This window comes from Cyanistes caeruleus, chromosome 9 (assembly GCF_971803275.1).
Source record: "Cyanistes caeruleus chromosome 9, bCyaCae1.hap1.1, whole genome shotgun sequence".
Lineage (NCBI taxonomy): Eukaryota > Metazoa > Chordata > Aves > Passeriformes > Paridae > Cyanistes > Cyanistes caeruleus.
The window spans coordinates 26,607,927-26,630,704 of NC_141709.1; the positions used below are offsets into that span (position 1 = coordinate 26,607,927).

General features: G+C 44.7%; 1 long non-coding RNA gene across 3 annotated transcripts; it reads left to right on the forward strand.

The window, feature by feature from the left end:
• Nucleotides 1–2,915: 2,915 nt before the first annotated feature.
• On the forward strand, nt 2,916–13,030 carry LOC147651729 (uncharacterized). Of its 3 annotated transcripts, XR_015273761.1 has the most exons (6): nt 2,916–4,181; nt 5,026–5,098; nt 5,702–5,782; nt 7,345–7,744; nt 7,838–7,937; nt 12,861–13,030. It is a non-coding gene; the product is annotated as an uncharacterized LOC147651729 (long non-coding RNA). The 3 variants fall into 3 exon arrangements; XR_015273760.1 differs by lacking the exon at nt 12,861–13,030 and having other exon boundaries at nt 7,838–8,042; XR_015273762.1 differs by lacking the exon at nt 12,861–13,030 and having other exon boundaries at nt 7,345–7,510; nt 7,838–8,042.
• The last annotated feature ends 9,748 nt before the right edge of the window (nt 13,031–22,778 follow it).

The following is a 22,778-nucleotide window of genomic DNA, read 5'->3' on the forward strand; positions in this document are numbered from 1 at the left end:
GACACTACATTTTCCTACCAAAAGCCATATTTCTGATGGTTTCCAAAAATAACAATAATTTCAACACAAAATACCAATGAAATATCATAAAAAAGGTGCCAGTTTCAAATAATCTGAAAAAAAATAGTGATTTTTTTTTTTTCCTCTTTCCGATGGATTTGCTTTCTTGAAAGATGATGTTGTTTTCTTGGGAGAAAAGAAGCCCCAAGCAAATCAGGCTGGGATTTTCAGCGGATGCAGGGCAGGTCATCCCCACAGGGGCTGGCACTGCGTTGCAAGGAGGGAAGATTTAGCCCCATGTGTTTATGTGATGTTCTCACCCCTCCCCATTTGCTGCTGAAACCACTGGTAGCACTCCTGCCTGCACCAACAGGGCTGCAACTGAACGCTGTAGAGCAAAAACCCCTATGGAGATAGAGAGAAAATCATAAGCAAATGAAAAATGGAAGTTGAAAGGTGAGGTTTGAGGAGAGGAAGTGACTCACGGGTTGGGAATGAGGGATAGGGTCTTGGGGAGGCTCGGCAGCTCGAGCTTCAGTGACCCCCGACTGCGAGGAGTTGTGGGGAGGACGGAGGAGAGGCCAAGCATGGAGCAATGAAACGAACAGTCGAGCCCAGGGAGAGCTGTGAAACCCTGGAAGACAAGTCCATGGCGGTCATGCAGAAAGGGGAGGAATACCCAGCCTTTCCAGACTGTCTGAGATGTTTATCCTTCTCTCTACTTTGAGTGGGGGCTGCGTGAGACACGACGAGCTAGAGACTCGAGGGAAGCCAGGAAAGCTGATGCATCTACAGCAATGGCTTAAAGCTGTGTTCAAACTCCTGACTCTGCATCTGCTGTGCTGCGTAGGGAAAGGAGCAGCATTTCCTACGCCACTGTAGCATACAGGAATGGGGCAGTATGTTTGAAAGAGTTGGGATATCCTCAGATGAGCCCTCTGACTGCCTCCTGCAAAAGCCAGCAGAACCCAGCTGAGCCATCAGGTGTGTGCAGTCAGGGCTGGGTGAGTTGGTGAAGGATGGAGGCAGTGGTGGCACACAGGTACCAACCACATCAAGCAGTGCAAATGCTGGGGGGAGTTAGGGCTTCTTTCCCCACCACCCTCCAGGAAATCTGTGTCTGTGTGTAGTGGGGTTTTGTGTATTTGCATTGGGTCGTAAAATAACCTATTAGGATGCTTGCTGTGCCTCAGGTGCCTGAAATATTGCAAAGACCTTGTGCCCACAAAATTGGCCCAGCTCAGCAATCAGAGAGCTTCTTGCAAAGATGCTGCAGTGGCAGCTGGACACCAAGCTGTGTGCTCACCCACTGGGGCTCTCTGCCTGCCCTAACCCCATCTCCAGGCTGCCTGAACCCTCTTGTCCCACTACACATGGCTTCCGTGGCATCCTTACAGCTCTGAGGTCACACAGAGGGCAAGTGCCAACAGGCATCCTTAGTCTCTGTCTTTGGAAACACGGAGCTGTTCTTGGCTTCGTTAGAACCTCATTTGCATAGAAGGGAAATACTTGGCTCTAAGTGACTTAGTCTGGGCATGGTTTTCAGAGGGACACAATACTTACCAGGGAGTTGTGGAGCAAAGTGACTTTTTCCACCATTCAGGGGAAGGAACTACAGATAGATAGATAGATAGATAGATAGATAGATAGATAGATAGATAGATAATAGATATCTGCTTTTGCAAGTAAATGTTGCTCTGCATTTCACTTCACCATAATGAAAACAGACTTTAAGCTATGGCAGCAGCTTTTGTCATTTATTCAATGAACATCCAGATACATGTCTGCCATTCATGCATGGTTTGAGTGAAGTATTTCTAGAGGCAAAGCAGGCTGGAGATGCTGCTTTCTCAGGAGAATGCAGCAGTTGCCTGGAAACCCTACTGGTTTATGAATAGTGCTAGGACACTAAGAAGATTTAATTGAGGGTCTGTTCTCCCAGGGGTATATAAGGCAACCTCAAGAGAAAGGAGCTGAAGGGGATCTCTTGGTCTTTCAACCTCTGTATCTGGTCATTGTTTCTGGGGACAGAGAAGAAAGAACTGAACAAATAACTGCTGTTATTTGGAACATGAAACTATTACTCCAGCTATTACAGCACGAGGATGCTCTATTTCTCAGGTTTTAGCACATATGCAGAAAAGCACAGTTTTTAATGGTTTCCTCTGTGTGGAAAGTCCCAGAAATACCACACAGAACCTACCAAAGCCCTGGCAGGGCTTCTGCTGTCATGGAGTGGTTTCCACGCTCACATCCAAAAGGCTTGTGGCCAACCCAGTTTAAACTCAGCACGTGATGGAGCTCAGCATGGAGAGAGACAGTCAAGGTATGCTCAGCACTTCCCATCTCTTCTGATAAATCTGCAGCACTCATGAGCTACAACTGAGCTTTTGCAAGCTGTCTAAGGGAATGTCTCTCTTGCTGTCCTAGGCCAGCACTTGGATGAGGCTTGGCAGAATTTTCAGTGTGGATTCTACTGGGCATAATACTGGAGACTTTAATTGTTGTAGGAGTTGGCTTGGAGTCCTCTATTTCTTGAACGCTGCTGAGACAAATATTCTGGCTAAGGAATCAACCCAGGCACCCACTAACTTGGAGGCAGTGCATAGAGCCAAGTATTGCTGTGGAACACTGTGGAATCCTGTTGCATTGAGCCTGGCTGTGCCCTTTCAGAGACCCATCACTTCAGAAGCTTAAAGATCATTTAAAGAGCCCAAACTCTGCAAAGCAGCACTGCTCTGGAGCCAGTGTGGGAAGCACTGACCCTGCTTGTCATTGTCCAGGAGAGCAATGCCCCTGGTGCCATCTATCACAGCTTGGTGGCCACCCTGTGTGTGTGTGTGTGAGCTCTATGCTGTCACAACAGGCCTTTAACACAAGACATCCTTATGTCCAAATTGGGGTGACATGGATTTGAAAGGTGGACTGTTTGGTGAATAAGGAACTGTCTGAATTGCTGCAGCCAGAGAGTCGCAGTCAATGGCTCCATGTCCAGGTGGAGGCTGGTGACAAGCACTGTCCCTCAGAGCTGTGTCTTGGGACTGGCACTCTTTAATATTTCCATCAATGGCATTGATCTCCCTCTCCCACAGACTGTGGGAGATCCTCAGCAAATTTGCAGGTGACACCAAGCTGAGTGGTGCAGGTGACAGTCCTGAAGGACGGGATGTCACCCAGAGGGAACTTGAGAAGGGGACCCATGGGAAACTCACAAACTTCAAAAAGTCTAAGTACCAGGTGTTGCCCTGAGTCAGGGCAATCCCAGACATGGGTATGGACTGGGAGAAGATGTCTTTGAGAGCAGCCCTGTGGAGAAGGACCTGGGGGTTCTGGTGGCTGAAAGGCTGGACATGCACACAGCACAGAACAACAACCAAATCCTGGGCTGCATCCAAAGCAGTGTGGCCAGAGGGTCAAGGGAGGACATTCTCCCCCTCTGCCCTGCCCTGCTCTGCATCCAGCTCTGGACCCTGCAACACAAGAAAGTCTTGGACCTGCTGGAGTGTGTCCAAAGGGGCCACAAATGTGATCAGAGGGATGGAGCAGCTCTCCTATGGAGACAGGGGAGAGAGATGGGGATGATGAGCCTTGAAAATAGAAAGCTTCAGGAAGGACTCATTGCAGCCTTCCAATACTTGAAGGGAGCTTATAAAACAGAGGGTGAGTGACTTTTTACACAGGCAGGTAGTGACAGGACAAGGGGGAATGGTTTTAAACTAGAAGAGAAGATATTTAGATTGGACACTGGGAAGAAATTCTTTGTGATGAGGCTCTGGCACAGGCTGCCCAGTGAATGCCCATTGCCCCGTTCCTGGCAATGTTCAAGGCCAGGCTGGACTGGGCTTGGAGAAACCTGGTCCAGTGGAAGGTGTCCCTGCCCATGGCAGGAGGCTGGAATTAGGTGATCCATAAGGTCCTTTACAACCCAAACCATTCTAGGATTCTATGATTCTGTGGTTCTATGATTCTAGAATTCTGATTCGATGAACACCCCCCCCCCCTTAACAACAGGTCCTGCCCAGTGACAACAAGCCCAGCCCAAGGCATCTCTCCAACATAAACCACTCTTCCCACAGCAGGCTCAGCTGTGCAGCACAAGGTGCTGAGCAGGGGTGAGGATGGAGGGGTGTGCCCTGCTTGGAGGGGGAGAATAGGACATTTAGGTTGCCAGCAAAACTCGTGTAAGTTTTTTTTCCTGCTTGCCTTTCAGTTAGGTAGGCAATCTCACTCTGCTGCTTGGAAAGTAATCTCTGGAATATTCACCAGGGATGGATTTGTTGATTGTAAAATTAAAGGAGGCTTTAGGATTAGAGATTCTGACCTCGGATCTAGCTCTTTCTGAGGCTGTGACTGCAGGTTGGTGTTTTAGCTGGAAAGAAGAAATTTTTGTGCTAGCAAGTAACAATAAACGAGCTTAATATAGGTTTGTTATGCCTCTGTTAGAAGGACTTTAAATGTGTAGCCCTAATTGGAGAGAGCACCAGGTCAAAACTCAGAAGGGGGAGTTTATTAAAGGGTTTTTTATTAAATTTTTTTTCCTAAAAACTTGATTTTTTTTTTCTTGAGGAAAAAAGTGTTTTACTTACTTTCTGAATCTATTTTTGATGGAATGGAAAAGCATGAACTAAACTTCGTGCTTAAGTGGCGTTTCCTCTTTTTCTATAGTGAAATGGTAGGGGAAAGGTAAAGGAGCTAAAGAGGAGAAAAAAAAGATTAAAAATATTATTAGCCCCTCTCTCCTAGTCTTCTTGAAAAAAAAATTCTAAAACATTTTTAGAGAGCAAACATTGTTTCTTCTTGAAGTACATGGGGTGGAAAGAGTTGTATTGTGGTGGAATGAGCCTTAATGAGCCTTTCACTTTTCAAAAGAAACTTTGGCAAAATATCTGTAGTTTAACTGAAGGACTTTAAATTGCATCTTGAATGCTCAGAATTCCTTCTTCTCAGACTTATCTTCTGAGAACTCTGACATCTGTGTATATATATGTTTATATATATACACATATATATGCTTTTTTTTTTAAGGCATAGTAGTTGAGAGATGCTGCTGGAGAGACATTCCTTTATTTTCTGATGATCCTCCAAACCTGCCTGTGCAGTAAGTCAATGATGGAATAATTGTAGTCTGGATAAAGCTTTTTAGTGCTGAGCATGAAAAAATAAGCAATGGGAATGGGGCTAATTTGTCTCTCCCCTTGGAGAAGGGAAACTCTTGTGGCCCAGTTGCCATAGTGTCAGCCAGAACTGATCTGCAAATGAAGGGTCTGAAACTCTAGATGAGTGTATGGCTGCTCCAAGAGTTCATCCCATAATTTTCTCTGTGCTTTTGTCTGCTTTACTGCTCAGGGGTATGGCCAGGTGCCAGCAACATGACAGCAAGGGGTGAACACTGCCAGCAAATCCATTTTGGGCTTAGCTATGAGTATCCCAGGTGAAAAGTGTTAGCTAACTTAGTCTGACTGAAGTGTCAGTCTCCATCTCCAGGAGGTGACTCTACCTGGGATGCCATTTGAGGAAGGGAAGGATCTGCCCTGGACTCTTCTATCCATTTGCAGTGGGATGTTGCCTTCCATGCAACATGTACCCACCAGGGTTTGCTTTGGAAAGATGTTCTTGATGGATGGAGTTGGATGCTTGGGGTATGGAGGGAGAGGAACATTTTGGCCATTTGTGATGAGTCTCTGTTTTGCCTTCTGCCCAGATTCCTTGATGTTCCAGCAGCTGGGATTGGTGGTCCATCAGGACAGCAGTGCCTGGCTATAAACTTCACTTGGATTGTAAGGTAAGGACAAGCTTTGTTCCTCAGGAAGAAGCTCCCCCAGCTATGCAGCCACCTTATCATGGTGACTTTGGGTGTCACCATCTGCCATGGGCTCACAGGTGACAACTATTTGCTTTTCTAGGAGACATGAGTTTAAAGGTGAAGCTGATTGTCGTCATATATTTATTGCTATTGGTTTGTTGTACCCACGTGGAGCTTATTGCAGTGTTAACCTATTCATATCTATTGTGAATTCATATTCACAATTCTCTTTAGGTGTTTCAAAAATTCCTTTTGACTAAGTTCTTTGTGGTGCTGCTTGGGCAACTTTGTCTCTTTCTGATGAGCAGTGATCCTCTTCTAGGTTTGAGGACTGAAGATGTGGCATGGGTGGCAGTTACTTTGATTTATATTGTCAAAGGGAAGGTTGAAAAGTTGATTTGATATGTTTTGTAAACAGAATCTGATGGGAATGCGGAATTTTTTTTTACTGAAAATAAAAGTTCTTTTGTTTTGCTACATTGTGCAAACCTTTTAAGAGCAGTCTTTGAAAGCCTTCTGAAGGTAAGGGCTGGATGTATTTGTGTTGCCAGCTGTCCCATGCAGTAGTGCAGGCTGGTGGGATGGGAGAAGGTCACCTGCAGAATCTGAGGTTTCACAACAAACAAACCACCTGAGCTACACACATGAGTCTGTGATTTGCTTGCAGAAGGAGCATTTCATACGATGTGAGCCTGCTTTTGAAGTCTCATTTTTTTCAGTTTTCTTATCCAAACATGCTGTTTTAGGACAAGTGGATGATTTGCTACAGGTGTTCCCTGTAGGATGGTGAGTGAGCAGTGAAGGGGATCAGGTGTAGCTGGGAGTATAACCAAATACCAGTCCAACAAACCTGGTCTTCTGGCTCTGTAAAACCACATGAAAATTCTTTTCCTCTTGGGAAAGGGTGTTTGCAGCATATGGGATTCCTGGAAATTCTTCTTTCTTCATGGGTTAAACCACAAGTAGAGCAGAAGCTGTGCTCATCTAATGTGCCTGTCCATGCAGCTCCACCCAGAGCCTTCACAGAGTGTTCCCTGCATGTGAAACCAAGTCCTGGGACTGAGCAGTGTCTAATGGCACAACAAGAAGATCAGTTTCAAACTGAAGCTGCTAAAAGCTGGGGAATACATCTGCTCCCCCTGTTAGCTTCATGTTCTGCTGAGATATCCTGGAATATCCTCACTCTGTTGTTCATCAGAATCTCTGGACAAAGCATTGGGCATTTTTTTTTTTTTTTATAAGGAGTGAAGATGCATCAATGGGACTTGAAGCAGGCCTGGAAGAAAATTTGGAATGATAATTTAGGAATGATTTTTTCTTTTTTTTTTTTTTTGTGTTTTCTTTGGTTTTACCCTGGGTGACTTGCCTCCTTAAATAACTGAGGGCCAGCATAAGTCTGTTCAACTTTATATTGAGTTTGTAGATGGTTTGGGGTATCATTTAACCTTCTACAATATGTACTCCATATAAAATAAGTATTTATATGTTAGGTTTCATATTGGTACAGAGGCAGTAATCTTAACAAATCACTTTTCTTTCAGATAACAAGCAAAATACGGACTAAAATCCTCACTGATTTCTGGGAAAAAAAACCCCTGCAGATATTTCTTGACCCTGCTTTATGTCCTGGTGTTTGTTACCAGTCATTGGCACAATCAAAGAGCTTCATTACAACAGCTGAAACCAGAGTCTCTAAAATGTGGAGTGGTATGTTTGACCTGGTGTTAATTGTACTTGTCAGTGGTCTTTAACTGGCAGAGTGAGGGCAGATGTGTTATAGATAGCTGTCCTGAGCCAAGATTCAGCAGCAGAACAGGATGTGGCTTTCACAAAGGGAGTCCCTGTATCTGGCAACATCTGCTTCAGATCCTGGAAGCCAGCACCCACCAAAATGGACAATACTGGGGTTTGCTTGGGTGCTGGCAGGCAGCAGCAGATCAGGTATTGTGGGGGCTGGGGGGAGGAGGGGGTTTAGCACCAACCTGATGCACTTGGCTTGGAAGCAGGAGATCTGAGATGATGCCTTGTTCTTAGGTAGGATGTCTTCTGCTGGGAATGGGGTCAGCTGCTTCACAATCTCTTGACCTGCTCTCTCTGGCATGTGATTGTGTCCTGGAAATGAGCAGCTTAAACAGTAAGGATGTTTCTGATCTTTTTCCTGAAATGTAAGAAAATTCTGCTGTAACAAAGGAAAATAAGGTTTTTATGAGCAATAAATACAATGTCATCATGGTTGCAACCTTTACTCTCATGTTTTTTTTTATTTCTCCTAATTATTCTCTAGGCAACAGCATGCATGAGATGCATCTGGTTCAGAGCTCTTTGTGGGGTTTAGCTGATCATATTTCCATGTTTGTGGGATAGTTGTAGTTTTTGCTTCCTTTGTCTTGATGGACATAAACTAGACTTTCTTCTTCTCCTTTGTTTCTGCCCCCTCCTTACCCAATTCACAGCAGCTTTATTTTTTAAATTCAGTAAGGTCTGATCAAGTGGGAGAATGGCTTTGACCTTTTTACAGGGATGGAGAAATCAACCATCAGTGCACCAGTATCTTCGGAGTTAGGTCTTGAGGCTAAGAAAAGAAAGTTAAATATTCTTCTCTCAGAAAGATGAAATTAATATCACTGTCAGTATGTGAACTGCTATTCCCAGGAGGAAATGCAATTATTAATCTCTTTGGGGGTGTGTGAATAAAAACAGCACCTGATTACTAGGTCTATATTCAAAGTAGAATTCAAGCATGTTCCTATTTTATTTGAATAGTGAGGAGCAAGCTGTACAGAGAAATCTGCAAGTTATGAGTTCAATGCCCAGGTGACAGAGTTAAATTCTGTTCTAGATTTTACCTTGGAGGTCTTGCCTGCCCCTCCACATCTCTGAAATGCAACACACAAGCCAGAGGACTTTGCAGTAATGTGTGGGGCAGGTTCCTGTAGTGGCTGGTCTATTCTTCTGTACGTGTTAGCAACCCAAAAACAGAGATCAGGGGAATTACAGGGCCTCATTCAGGGCTGTTCCTGTCTAGAAAAAGTGAATTTGGTCTTGTGGGGACTAATACCAGTTCATGTATGAGGGTGTCTTGCTGCTGGAGCACTGAAGCCAGGCTGGGTGAGAAGCTGGCTGCAGCGAGGGGTACAGATTGCTTGAGCTGCCTGGGCTTCCTTTTAGATTCCTTGTCAAGGTTTTGCCTCCATTCTGGAGTCTCTTTATCTATTTTGCAAGTCAATAATACATCTTGTAAGAAAAGGTCTATTGGGAGGAAGAAGATGCTGTACAAGCCTGGATCTTTATTGTTTCTGACTCTTCTGTGGTCCCGTAGCAGCTGCTGGACAAGAGTCTGCAGCTGCTCCAATGTCACAGAACGAGCTGGGCCTTTCTTTTGGCTTGTCTTGGGTATCAGGGGAGTAGATATTTACCCTGTGTTTGCTCTGCACCCAATGTATAACTTGAAGTTCTCCTAGATGCCTTGTGACAACAAGTTTTTCCTGAAAAATGGAGTAGGACACCTTTTTGGCTGCCTCTAAACCATGGAAATTTTGCTGAGATTTTTTCTGTGGAAGAGGAACAATACAATCTCAACATAGAAGTTAATTATAGCAATGGAAATTTTTCTTAAAGACTTTCTGATGTGAGACTGGTATTGCTTTTCAGCAGGATAGAACGCTCAGAAATGCCACTTTTAATGAAAAATGCTTTAGTGGCAAATACTTTCCACAGTGTAATGGTTATTCTTGGGTTTGTCTGAAGCATATTGAACCTCTGTATTTCTTTGTGGAGTTGTGTAACATGGTTTGGCTCTGCCTCTTCACTCTTGCTCAAGTGCAGTGCTGGTCTAGGTGAGGGGGGTGCCAAAGAAGTCATGGGAACTGAATATGGTAATGTTGTGCTCAGGCTGTGTTTTGTGTTGAGCTGCTGTATGGAATAAAAATATTCTGAACCTTGGACCCAAGGATATTTGCTTCTGCTACCTTGTCCCCTCTGCAATCATATCTCTTATTCTCATCTGTTTTATGCTCCATCTAGATTGAGCTACTCCAGATATACCTTGGTTTAAATAGGTGATAATTCTCCGAAGAATTGATCCTGTAGGCTGATTGCCAGGGAAAGGCTGCCTTGGATGTAAGCAACAGGTCTGGTCTTACACAGATACAAACCTAAAGCAGGGTTCTGGCAACAGAACAATTTTGGTTTTTTTTTCTTCTTGTAATGATGATGTTACTGAGGAGAGGGCAGAAATTTTCATACAGCTGAGGTATCCCATCTGTTCTTATCCTGTTTGATCTCTGAACAGTCCAAACAGTACTACATTTTCTGGAAACTTGCTGATTTCTCTCTCTTTTCTGAAAACCTCTGCAGCTATGAATAAGGCAGACTTATGCTGTCTTGGGAGGTGTGAAGCAACTGGCCAGCCTGGGACATGGTATCAGGTTGCCCCTGGCACTAATAAAAGGACTGATAATCTTGTCATGTTTTTGAACACTCAGGCAACTTCTATGGCCTTAATACAGAGGGGAGGCAGGGAAGGGAGTCAAGAAGGGAGTGGCCATCAGTAAGTTCACCTGTAAAATAAAAACTCTAGGGTTTTGTAGCTCACTGTGATGCTCTCTTTGGGATCTCATGGTACAGCAGGAATTTAGAGGCTGTGGCCAGGGATGGCAGATCTCCTCCAGCACTGTTCTGTGCCTGGCAAGCATCTGCCTTTGCTACACCAGAGGTAGGGGGGTGGTGGGATTCTGCCATTTGGTGCTGTGATGACTGTAAGTGCAAGTGGGGTCCAAGGGGCTTAGATACAGTGATGAAGGAGAAGCTCAGCCGTGGCTGTTGATCATACAGATCTTTACTGCATAAGAAATTGTTCAGAGAGAGATTCTGCATTCAGATGCACCTTTGCTCTTTAGTGCTGGGGTGCCTAAAGTCTAGGTTCTGCTACAGCACTGAGGCAGCCCCTTTTGGCAAAGCTGAGACCTCATCACAAGGGTGGGTTTTGGCTCACAGCTAAGTGTCCTATGTCTGCATCTCCTGGAGGACCACTAGATGTGCTCTAGGTGTGTCTAGGACCACTGTAATGGTACTGAGCAAGGGTGTTGAGCCACCCTCTTCCTTCTGAGCATCTAAATGGCTGGACATGCATGTAGGAGACCTGGGGTTTCAATGGCCTCTGACTTCTGCTTCCAATACTACTCTTCCATGTTAACTAGTCTTTGATCTAAAATAAATGTTTAGCCCTAGAACCAGAGCTCAGTGCTTCTCAGACCACAGCACAAAATTTGGGCCCTGTTTGCTTTTCTCTTCTGGGCCCTGTGAGACTGGTGTGGTACCATGCTCTGAGGGAACTTTTATCCTTCTGGAGGGTGTGGATGGAGAGTACAGGCTTCAGTCCCTCCTGGCTCTGCAGGTGAGGGTGTCTGTCACCAAGTGATGCCTCTTTCTGCTGAGCTTTTGGGGGAAAAAAGGAGTTTATCCACGCCCAAAGAATTGTGTCAAGTTCCTACTGCAGGAACAAATTAAGGGTGAATCCACCAGTTGGAGGCCTGTTGTGGCAGAGGCTTCTGTTTATTGCCTGAAAAGTTATAGACTCAGCAACATGAGTTATGGAGCCTTCTCTAGCACCCATAAATCTTGGAGGAGAATCAGAGTCTTCAACCATGTACCCACCCAGGCTAATACCATTTCTTGCAGCTGGAATTAATCATGGCATTAGGCAAACAACGGGGGTTCATTAGGACCAAAGGTGACTTTAATTTAATTGAAATATAACTTGGCAAGTAAAGAGGCGATCCAGTTCACAACACCTAATGGGAGGTCTGGGTTATATATGGAAAAGTTAATGGCTGTAAAAATATCCAAACAACATATTTGTGCACGTGTTCCAGTAAAAGTCTGAGCCAACTGCTTTTTAATGGTTTGGGTTTTCAGATGTATATATTCATGTTCTTAAAATAAGAATAAGACTATGAGTGTGCACAGCATAGAAATATGAGGTGGGTGAGGGCATGAGGGAGAGTAGCCTCATGGTCAGGACAGCATCGGTGAAAGCCATCTTCCTCCTTGTGCTGGAGGAGGCTGCTGAACATTTTCTGTCCCCAGAGGGTTTGTCTGTGTCATGGGTGTTTCAGCCTTGCTCTTAGAGGCTGAGGAATAAAGGTTCTTACCTGATTTTTGTGGTGTTTTGGGTAAAGGCGCCATACAAACGTACCTGAAAACGGATGTTTGGAGTTTTTGGCAGTTTCTTGTATTTAGATTTCATACAACTACACGAGCCCAAGAAATAAATGAAAACCCCTTAAATAATGATATTGGCATTCCCTTGTGAATGACCACCCACATCCCCCAAAATAATCATATTTAAATACCAGTAAAATCAGCCTGTAAATCAGTGTGACAACACAGGTCTTTTAACCTTCCCTCCCTCCTGTATAACAGGTCCTCCCATTTCTGCGTACACACGGCCTCATAAACTGACTCCTACATAAAATATTATTTATATTTTATTAGGTAAATATATGACAGTATGCACACATTGGTGGGCTGTGACTTCATAGAACCAGCCTGCAGATTTTGTACTATGTAGCTTTATACCTATTTTATTCCCCAGGCTGTTTTTCACAGAGAAGGGGCCATCTATATTTTCATGGGCATGAAATCTGTATATCCAGCAATGAATGCGAATCTCTACTTTGGAATGGACTATTGGAAATAAAACTATATACTATATACCCACAGATTTTTATTTTTTTTTAATCTCCTTCTCACTGGTGTTTTTTTCTTCCCCTCAATTGCTTGTGTAAGAGCTCATCTGATGGGCTGTGATGGAATATTGTCTTGCAGTTGATTTCTCATGAGCTGGCCAGTGCTGGTAGTGTGATGCCAGCATTGTGGAAGCTTGTGAGGTGCCTGATTCATCAGTGCTTGGGTTGAGAACCACAGAATTATTAAGTTTGGAAAAGACCTTTCAAGGCCATAGAGTTTAACCTTTAACATAACACTGCCAGCCTCACCACTCAGCCATGTCCCTAAGCACCACCTGAACATCTTTGTGTCTTTTGAACACTTCCAGGAACAGTGATTCCACCACTTCCTTGGACAGCCTGTCTTTCTGCTCGACCACCCTTCCAGTGAAGAAATTTTCCCAGTCTCCAGTAGATGAAAGCAAAGAGTCTTAGACAACGGTGGGTTAGGAGTGACTAGTGATAGAATACTTATGCATGGAAAGGAAAAAAAAAGAAAGTGGAGTGGGGGGAAAACAGAAGCAAGATGGAGGACAGAGAAATAAAAGGGTAATGTAGGAGGTTTTAGCTTGGTGTTATCGCTTTGGGCAGGTCACTTGGGATGCTTCTATGCTGGAAGGGACTGCAATGAGGCGCTGGGAGAGTACACAGGCAGGCGCCGGGTAGGAAAAGAATCCATCTCTTGATGGCTCGGCTGAGATTGCCATATGGTTTTGCTTAGATAGTGCCTCTTGGGGTTTGCTCTGTCTTTCGGTGGCCTGTGTGCCTGCTTCTCATTTCAGCAGTTTCTCTGATGGTTTTATCTCCACGTCCTTTGGGTTTTGGACTACTGGGGAAAAGACAGTCTTATCATCAGCTGACTTGAGCCTTCAGCAGGGCTCACCTTGTACTCAAGCTGGCTTTAAGCATTTCCTTTTCAGTAAAGCAGATCTCTCAGAAGTTTTGTGAAACCCACAGTTTGTAAGCAGGAAAAGAAAACTGAGATAAAGTGACAAATTAAAAACTTGCTGCAGAGATGGTGGACTTCCATGCCCCAAGGGGAAGACACGGAGTGAATGTTCATAGTGAACCCCTTTCATTCTCGCTACACCAGATGAGAGATAGGCAGTCATTTCTGCTCTTATCTCTGGTTTTAGTACGGAAATGTGTCTGCCAGACACCTCCTCCCTGTGCTGGAGCTGTCTCCAAAGGGATCTCCCCAAAAGGGGGAGCTTTTAGCCCACCATATGGTGTGTCCCCCACTGGCTGGCCTGTTTCACTGTGTTAGAGACCCTGCTGGACAAAAAGTGTGTTCTGCACCTTGAGGTTACCCCTAAAACGTGCCCATCCTCTCTGGTATGGGGGAAATGGGATGTGAAAGGAGCCATGTTTCACCTTGAAAGCCATGGCTTGGGTTCCTTCTTATCAGACCTCTGCCACTCCTTAAGCCTTGGAGAATTTTCCCCCAGAGGAGGTTACTTTTATTCTGTTACTGCAGGGAAAGAGCAGCTACAGGGAGGTGAGCTGACTTTGAGGTCTCTATAGGGTCCCACATGACAGCTCTTCCCACGCCTCCTCCTCCTGACATCTGTTAACATCCCTGTCTGTATGGTGCCTCAAAAGGCCAAAATGCCAAAAGAAGTGTGTTTATTTTTAACTGCTGATGGCATATTTGACCTTCCCCAGCACTTTTTGGCACCTGGTGTCTTGACTACCTTCACATGTGTGACCCTGCATCTGTGAAGCAACCTTAAAGGACTTGACTTTAGCTGTCAATCAGTGTGTGGGAGCCTGATCCTGTCACCTTTCCTGGCCTGATGCTGCCCATGCCAGCTCTGCCCTTTGTCCCTGTGCCAGCTGGTGCCTGACACAGCCCCCTCTGCAGCACACTGACTCCGTGTGGCCTCTGTGCTTGGTGCATGGCAGGGGGGTGAAAGCAGAAGGACCTGTGCAAAACCTCTGTGGTGGGTGGGTGTGTTCAGCACTGTGGTGGCCTGGTGCTGGCTTGGTGCCCTTCAGCTTGGCCAAGAGGCCAGGGAAAGTGAAAGGGAGCCAGCTGGTTGTTCTCAGAAATTTCCTTGGAAGAAATCTAGGTTGGTCTCAGCCCTGGTCTGCTCCACCAGAACTCCCTTGTGCTTTGCACTGGAATGGTGGTTCTCCTCACAGGCATTGCTCTGACTCCCTGCAGCCTCTGGGGCTAAACCTCTGTGGTTTTCCCTGATCCACTGGGCACATGAAGCTGTGAGAGGCACCACAGCCTAGGCAGGGATGGAGTGAGGAGTGGAGTGAATGAGATGCCAAATGTACCCTGGCTCCTCCAGTGCTTCACCCTCAGCTTTCTAACAAGGATGGGTGTGATTATTTTTGAAGGCTTGTTTCTGTGTGAATCTGGGGGTGCTGAAGGGTGTTGAGCTCAAGCCCCAGCTCTTGCTCACCTTCTGGGGGCTGAACATGTCTGTTCTCACTCCTTGCTCACTCCCCAGCCTGGACTTGTTACTCACTGAACAAAGTCATCAGCGAGGCAGGAAACCAAGGAGTTGATGGGGCTCAATTTTCTTTTCTGGGCTTCTGTGCAAAGTAGCATTTGTCAGAAGGTAAAGGAGGTAAACTAGCTCCTAATTAGTCTGCACAAAGGTTCTCATGCTATAAATGTGGAGTGAGCACTATAAATCCAGCTTCGAGCTGGCTGCACGGTAATTTCCCTGTATAGACAAGCCTCAAGTCACAATTCATTATGGCTCTGCTTCATAGGCCCTCCGATGTTGTGCTTCCCCTTTGCTGAGGGCAGATTGTCAAGCTGTGACCCTGCCTTAGTTAATTAACCTTCAAATGGGATTTATTTTCCCTTAGTTACTTGTGTGTGCACACATTTGGTAATAATGATTGTCCGCTTTCCTCGCTCTCGCTAAAAGGGGAGTAAGTCATTTGTTACAGTGTTTTACCAGGGGTAAAAAAATAATAAAAAAAATAAAAATCCAGGCCTTAACTTTCATGGAAAATTGATAGCTTTATGCCAGAAAGAGACAGTTCCATCACAGCCACTTCTTCAGCTGTCTGCAAATATTTGAAACCCTGAGATATTTAATGTTTTTCAGATGGCGATAAATCTGCAATAGTGTGGGTTTGCTCGAGCTTAGTGAGAGATGAAGTGAGATAGGAGAAAACGCATGAGCCAGCACGGGAGAGGTATTGCTGCTCACACTTCTGCTGATGTCAGGACAGGTTTTCAGGACCTTCCAACATACCAGCTGGCTTCTCTTTGCCAGGGAAAAATATACACAAATGTGAGCTTCCAGTTAATTTCCCATCCAGTTGTGAGCTAAATGTTTGCTTTTCTTTGTCTTCTCACCCCCCCTCCTTTTATTATTTTTGCAATCTGACATTAAAAATATGAACCTACAGCTGGAGAAGAAGAAATGTTACTGGCTGAAAGCTTTTTTTTTTTTTTTTTAATCTGTCAAGTCTGAGATATTGCTCAGGGTTTGTTTGTTTAACCTTTTGTTTGCTGTCCTGAACCTTGGTGGCAAGTTGCAGAATGTGATTTGGTTGCAGATGTGTTGGTGTCTCACATTGGTTTTTTTTTAAGGAGGAAAAAATAGTCAGATCATCTCCATGTGCTTTGCTTGCAGCATTGCCTCTGCCTGGGGTAAACCTTGAATATCTTTCCCTGGTCCTCTGATACACCTGATGTTCCTGAGCATTTGTAGGAAGGTGCATGGCCCAGGGGAGGGCTCTGGGATTGGCAGGGACCTTGAGGGCAGGAATGAAGTCTTATCTGTGGTACATCCATCAGGAATGAGTGCTGAGAAGGGACAGGAGAGGATTCTCTCTGGCTTTCAGGATGCTGGGGCTGTGCATGTTTCACAAGTAGAGCAGAGTGGTGACAAGCTGGGGAAATATGGTGAGGTGCAGATGCTTAACTGAGAAAATTGTCATCATCCTCCAGAAATATGGATGGCAAACTGCAGCAGAGCCTGATAGCACTGGAGCAGGAGGCCATCTGAATATTTTGTTATTTATTTTCCTTTGAAAGGATGAAGTAAAACAGTTATTGTAGAAAATGCTGCTTAATTTGTTGAGAGGGATCAAAACCGGTACCAGAACCTTTCACAGCAAGTGAAGGAGCTGTGGCTGATGCCAGGGGGATTGTGTGTTGTGAGCAGCCTGGAGTGGCAGAGGGACTGGGCTGTATCTCAGTTTGGGTTTCTTGCTTTCAGCCTGCCAGGCTAAGTCAGATCCCCCCCTCTGCAGCTGCGAGTCACTGATGGGTTTTGTCCAAGTGTCTGTTCGTGAAGTTTTAAAGAGACAGAAACACCTCAGCAATTTGATTTTGGCAAACAGCTGTGAGCCAAGTGTGGAACAACAACAACAAAAAAATCCCTGTAAAAATCAGGGAAAATGCCTGCAAATTTCCACACATTTCACAGAGGCGGTGTGGTCTGGGAGGCAGCAGGGTGGTCTGAATGTTTTAGCACTGGTGCAGAAAACAGGCGCTCCCGTGCTCAAATGCCAGCTCCACCACTGATGTGCCGTTTCACCTTGGCGAAGACACTTGACCTTTCCATGTCTTGCTTCCTCTTTTCTTCCCTTTCCCCGTTTTTTTACTTTAAAAATGAGAATTAGTGGCCTCAAAGCTGGGTGGTGGCCAGCGTGGGCCTGGCAGAGCCAGGGAAGGTGGGGCAAAGGTGGCTGTGTTCCCAGGTTTCAAGGGAGGCCAGGGACTGGGGATGTTCCAGGAATGAAGAGCGTCTTTGACCTCGATGGAGGCCCCGACCCTGCAGCACAAGCTGTTAATGCTTAGCTGCCTCCCACCCCCCTGCTCTGCTCAAGTATCCCACGGAAGGGAAGAGGTTTTTCTAGCACCCGGGCAGCCTGGGTTTGGCAAAGCCCATGCAGTCTCCACACCCTGCTTTTACATATTCATGCCTATCCAAAATGTTCCCTTCTGGGCTGGACTTTCCCAGGCTTCACCTCTGGTCTGTGAGCTCATGAATCATGGGGAAGGAAATTTTTTTGAAAAGGGTGAAATTTTTTTTGGGCAGAGTTGCAGCAGCTAAAATGGCCTAATGCTGTCTGCAAAGGTGGGGTGGAGGGGGAACAATTGTGGGAAGGTGCAGGGGCTTGTTGGGCTATGAGTTTGAGAAAGCAACCCAGGCATCCTGGCTGTCCTCTTTCCTGTGCAGTTGCCTTCCCTGCCTGTCTTCTTACTGACAATCCCAATTTCTTTGCTGTTGAATGAATGGAAAGGCTCCAATAGGAATTGATTCAGGCCCTAAATTTTGAGCTCTCTGAGGACATCCAAAGCCTACTGCCAAGTTCAGCAGAGCTTTATAAAATGTGCATTTCAGTTACTTTTTCTTTTTCTCTTCTGCTGTTTCAAGAACAGGAATCAGAATTTAGGTGAAATAACCCATTAGAAACAAGAATTACTGGTAGCTCAGGTGTGCTAAAGTTGAAGATAAGTTGAATATTTTTTTCTCATGCTTGTTGTCCTGCTGGTGCTCATGGCACAAAACCTGCAGCTAAGAAGGGCCTGTGCTTAGAATTTTATCCCCTTTCTGCCAGTGAGCATCCCTGAGTGGCTGTTGACACAAAGCTGCCAGGCCCCTGAACAATTGTAAATCAGAACCCCTCTAGGACAGTTCAAACTTGCATCCAGAGCTGCTTTTGGTACCACTGAGTCCAAAGGATGTGAGGTGCTCTCTGTCCCTCTTCTCCTGTGCTTACACCCATTGCAGTTACTGTAGAACAAACAGGGTGTGTGGTGGAGGGAACATTGCTCTTTTGACTGAGACCATCTGAAGTGGAAACACCGACATGATTTAAGGCTTCTGACTTTTTTAAACTTGTATTGGTTTGATTCTGGATTTAGCTTTCCCTTCTCCCATTATTCAACGTAACAGGGACCTAGCCACAAGTGCAGGTTCCTGCCAATTCCCCTGAAAAGTGAATAACTGGAGAGCTACCTAGCAGAATAGTCAACAAATGCTTCATGTAGCTCTTCTGGAAACAAATATTATTTGCTTTCCTAGATCCACCCAAATAATGTTGTTTGTTCTGCATAATTGGCTTAAAAAGAACTAACTGTGTATCACCTTAATACTATGAAAATGTACTGTAAGTAGCTATGGAAAGTTCTTGCCTGTTGGATTCAGAGTATGAGCTGCATGACTTGAATTTTAATAATGATCTTTGCTCAATAAAAGTGCCTTTTTCTCTGATGAGGAATCCAACATGTCCTTATTTTCCAATTAATGCTTATCCTGGAAATTTCCCTGTTCTTGTAGCTTGCTGTTCTAGGGCAGTTAAGCAGAAAGTGATAATGAAGTATTTTGTTGTAAGATGTTATTTTTACAGGCTGTATTTTTACAGACATTTTATGATATATAATTAATAGGAATGGGAACCAAAATACTTTTCCAAAGGATTGCAATGATTCTGATATGTTTTGTAGCAAGTTGTCCATGCTTTTTATCCTTTCTCTTATTTCTTTGTATCCAGGTCCAACAAAGCACTTAAAGAAAGCACTATGAGAATTCTTTGACAACCCATTTCCCCCTTGCTGTCCCCTAACCCCTGGTAGGGGGAACTTTTCAGGGAAACTGAAGCCTTTGTCAAAAATGAAATTTTTAACAGAAAGTTCCTGCTTTTACTGTGTTTTCCATGGAAGGTGTTTCTTCCCAGCAGCACTTTGGTAAAGACATAAAAATGGGATAAGGGGGGGTGGCTCCAGATTTTACTGTGCTGGGAGAGGTGTAGGGTTTTGGCCAAGGCAACCCTGGGAGTGGAGTAGCCTCCAGTAGGTAGGAGTTGGGATCTGGTTCTCTTGCAAGCCTTGGTTTGGTCTGTTCAGTTTTCTGAGGAGCACTGGAGTGGGTGGAACAGGGCTGTAACACCAAGTCCTTCTGCCCCTGGATGGAGTGTAAAAGGCAATGCTCCTGGTTTCATATGCATGGGCTTCTAACACGGAGCTCTGGTTCCCCCAGCAGTGGTCCTGGGGAATATCTACCATGGAATGCTCCTAGACTGGTGTTTGAGAGTGTCATGGAACCAGGATCTGCTTCTTGGCCCCTTTGCAGAGTGGCCAAGGGCTGGCACATCTCTCATCCTGTAGCCTGGGCTTTCCTCCATGTTTGTTGCAGGAAGAAATTTCCAATAGATGAAAAAAAAAAATCTTGAGATAGGAAATTGATGGGAGGTCAGCTCTTGCGTGTAACTATAGGCTTAATTTTCAGTCTTGGGACCCCACTGCTTTGAGGTCTGACTTGCTCTGCTTTTTATAGCAGCCTTTAATTCTGTTAGGAGGTGTTTGCATCTTGTCTTGGTCTCGTTTGAAACCAGTCAGCAGCAAATGCACCTGAATACATGTGATATCTTTCCATTTCTCTTGGGTGTAGGGAAACCCCACTATCTAGTGAGCTTTATAGGCTTTTAGCCTGAGAGTTAGGGGTTTTAAAATTCCTTTAAGCTACCAGAGCCCTCTTTCTGGAGAGGAGCACCAAGCGTGGATTCTACTTAAGATAGGAAATACATGGGTTTTGGTCTAGGCATTTAAATGAGTGGCTGAGCCTGGTAGCACAACTAAAGGAACAAGAACCTTGTACTGGAGAGGCAAAGAGTTTGCTCTGAAAGCCTGTCCCACTGTGCTGAACAGCCCCTTCACCATCTCATGGAGCTGCAGCACTCTGGGGACATTCTCCATATTATAAATGGACTTTGTGGTCTCTTGTGTGCATCCAAGCGAAGCACAAGCAGGGCTGTATGCGTATTTTGACAACTTTGAATTAGCATACCATAGCTGCTTAAGTGTTATGACAATGTTCTGTGATCACAGGTCTCCAGGGATGTTTAATGCGTTGGAACAAACCAGTTTCTGGCCTGAAGTGTCTCAGGTTAGCTGGGGTTGCACCATTGATGGATTTGACCCTGTGAGTTCAGTGGCTCCAGCAGGCTGTTTGCAAGAGTCAAACTCTGGCAAATGATCGACTCTGAGCTCAGTTGGAAAAGCTTGTGAAATGAAATCACAGTGCTTTGCCCATTAGGCTTGGGATGAAAAGCGAGCCTGAGAGCTGCCAGTGGCTCATATTTCATGTGCAGAGATTTACTTGTATTAGTTAAGATTGCGATGAGTTTGAGAAAGAGAGAGGGAGACAATTTGTAAGCCAACACAGAAATAATACTTCCCTATAGTAAGTGTGTAATGAGAACTGGTGCTTTTATTGGATTGAGTAAGTTCAGATTGTTTTTAAGATATACATGTTTTGAACAGTGAACTGTATCACTTGTGATTGACCTCCTGTGTTATTTTTACATCACTTCTTATTTCTCTACATCCCGAGTTTGCTTCTGAGACTTTTGTTCCCATTCCTCTGCTCTTTTCCTTTCACACCTCTTCCCTTAATCTTTCCTGCTCTGGCTTTGGAAGTCTGTTTCCTTTTAATGGACATCTAATATTTGTCATAGTGAGTGCACACTTAGCACCAAGCAGGTCTCTAGGACTATGATTACAGCACAAGTAAGCAAACTTGAGCTGTTTTTAATCAAAAAGCAATGTACCCATGGCATCAAAGAGCCCTAAAGAGCTTTGCTTGTGCTGTGGTTTGCAGCAGATACATTGACCACTGTAGCACTGTCTTTCATTGCCTTGCTGCTTGCTGTGGAGCTCAGGTCATCTGGCAATTAGATCTGGTCGAAAGAGCAAATTCATCTACAATGCTGAGTCTGGCAGAGTCCCCACCACAGTTATGTGCCACAGTCCTGCCTGGTTGCTGACAGATTTCTCTGTAACTTCAAGGTTTTGGCTCTTGAATCCAATGGTTGAGGTCAGGAATTTAATTAAACTTTGGATAGAAGATAGCTGCCCATCTACTGGATCCCCTCCAGAGCAAGTGAGCTCTCTCACAGTAAGCAAGGGAGGCTATTTCAACTGATTTGATACTCCCTGGCTTTGGATTTTACTTCCTCTTTGGTGTGGGATTTTATTTTTTCCATGCTTTGCTTGACTAAAACAAGATACAGATCCTGCCAGTTCTTTGGGAAATGGTAGATGTATCTCCAAGCTAGCTGTTTGGCTTGGGCAGGTGATTTCAGACCCACTTTCTGTGAAATCAGGGCTTGGGTGCTTTAATTTTGGCCTGATTTTGTGGATAAGCTGTGGATCTTTCTGCCTTCTGAACATCTTCTAGTACTCCCCACAGAGCACCCTCCAGTATTGTTGACCCTTAACCAGCAGTGGGAATGAGGATGCAGTATGGTTTGTTATTTACCTGTGCTTCCGCTGGACTCAAGGACAGATGGGGAAGACCAGACTGTGAGCAGGAAAAACCCAACCAACACATCAGCCCTGCCCTAACTCACTTCCAGACTAGTAGTGATCTGTCTTCCTCAACTTGCTGTAGGCAGACAGGAATGGCTAGGGAATACTGGAGTCAATGAACAAATGTAGAGGTACAGAGATTACACTGAATTTTAGAGTAAAAGACAGATAAGAGTAAGAGAGAAATTAATATATGTGTATGTATATATATATATATATATATATATGTATAAAATTTCATTTATATAAACTTTTAAACTTTTTCCTTCTGGAGTTCCACTGCTGCTTGTCCTGTGTGGAAGTACTCATCCATACCTACAGTGGATAATGCTGGTGGTGTAGGTGTAGATGGAGCACTAAGAGATCAGAAAATTCCTCAAATCTCATTTACAGCAGGACTAGGTACCAAACTGGTTTTAAAGAAAGTTAAATTGAAACTGTTGAAAAGCTGTTGGAGACCTTCTGACAGAAAACTGGGACTTTAACCAAGAGGATTTGGTTCCCCTGGGTAATTTCTGGTTTTCATCAGACCCTGATCATACAGTCTAGCTCTCCACGTACCTCCATTGTTAATCAAACTGGGCAAGCATGGAATATTTTTTGCCCCAATATGTTCTGCCAAAATTTTTGTTTGTATATATATATATATGTAAAAAAAGAAAAACTGATTATTATTTTTACCAGCTCTTCCTTTTGTCCCTTTGTGTGCATAAAGCCTCTCTAATGCACCATGTTTGGTTAGAATATCTCTAGGTAGGCTCACTCCTGTGCTGGATAACCATGGAAAGTGAGACGAAAGCAGTGGTGTTCCTCTGGCAGAGTGCCCCTCCAAGGATTTGGAGAACAAAGTGAAAGAAAGAAGTGATCAGCTACAAGAGGAAGAGGCCAGGAGAAATGAGAATAGTGGGGGTAGAGTTTGCCTTTGATGGTGGCTGTGGCAGCAAAGCCATGT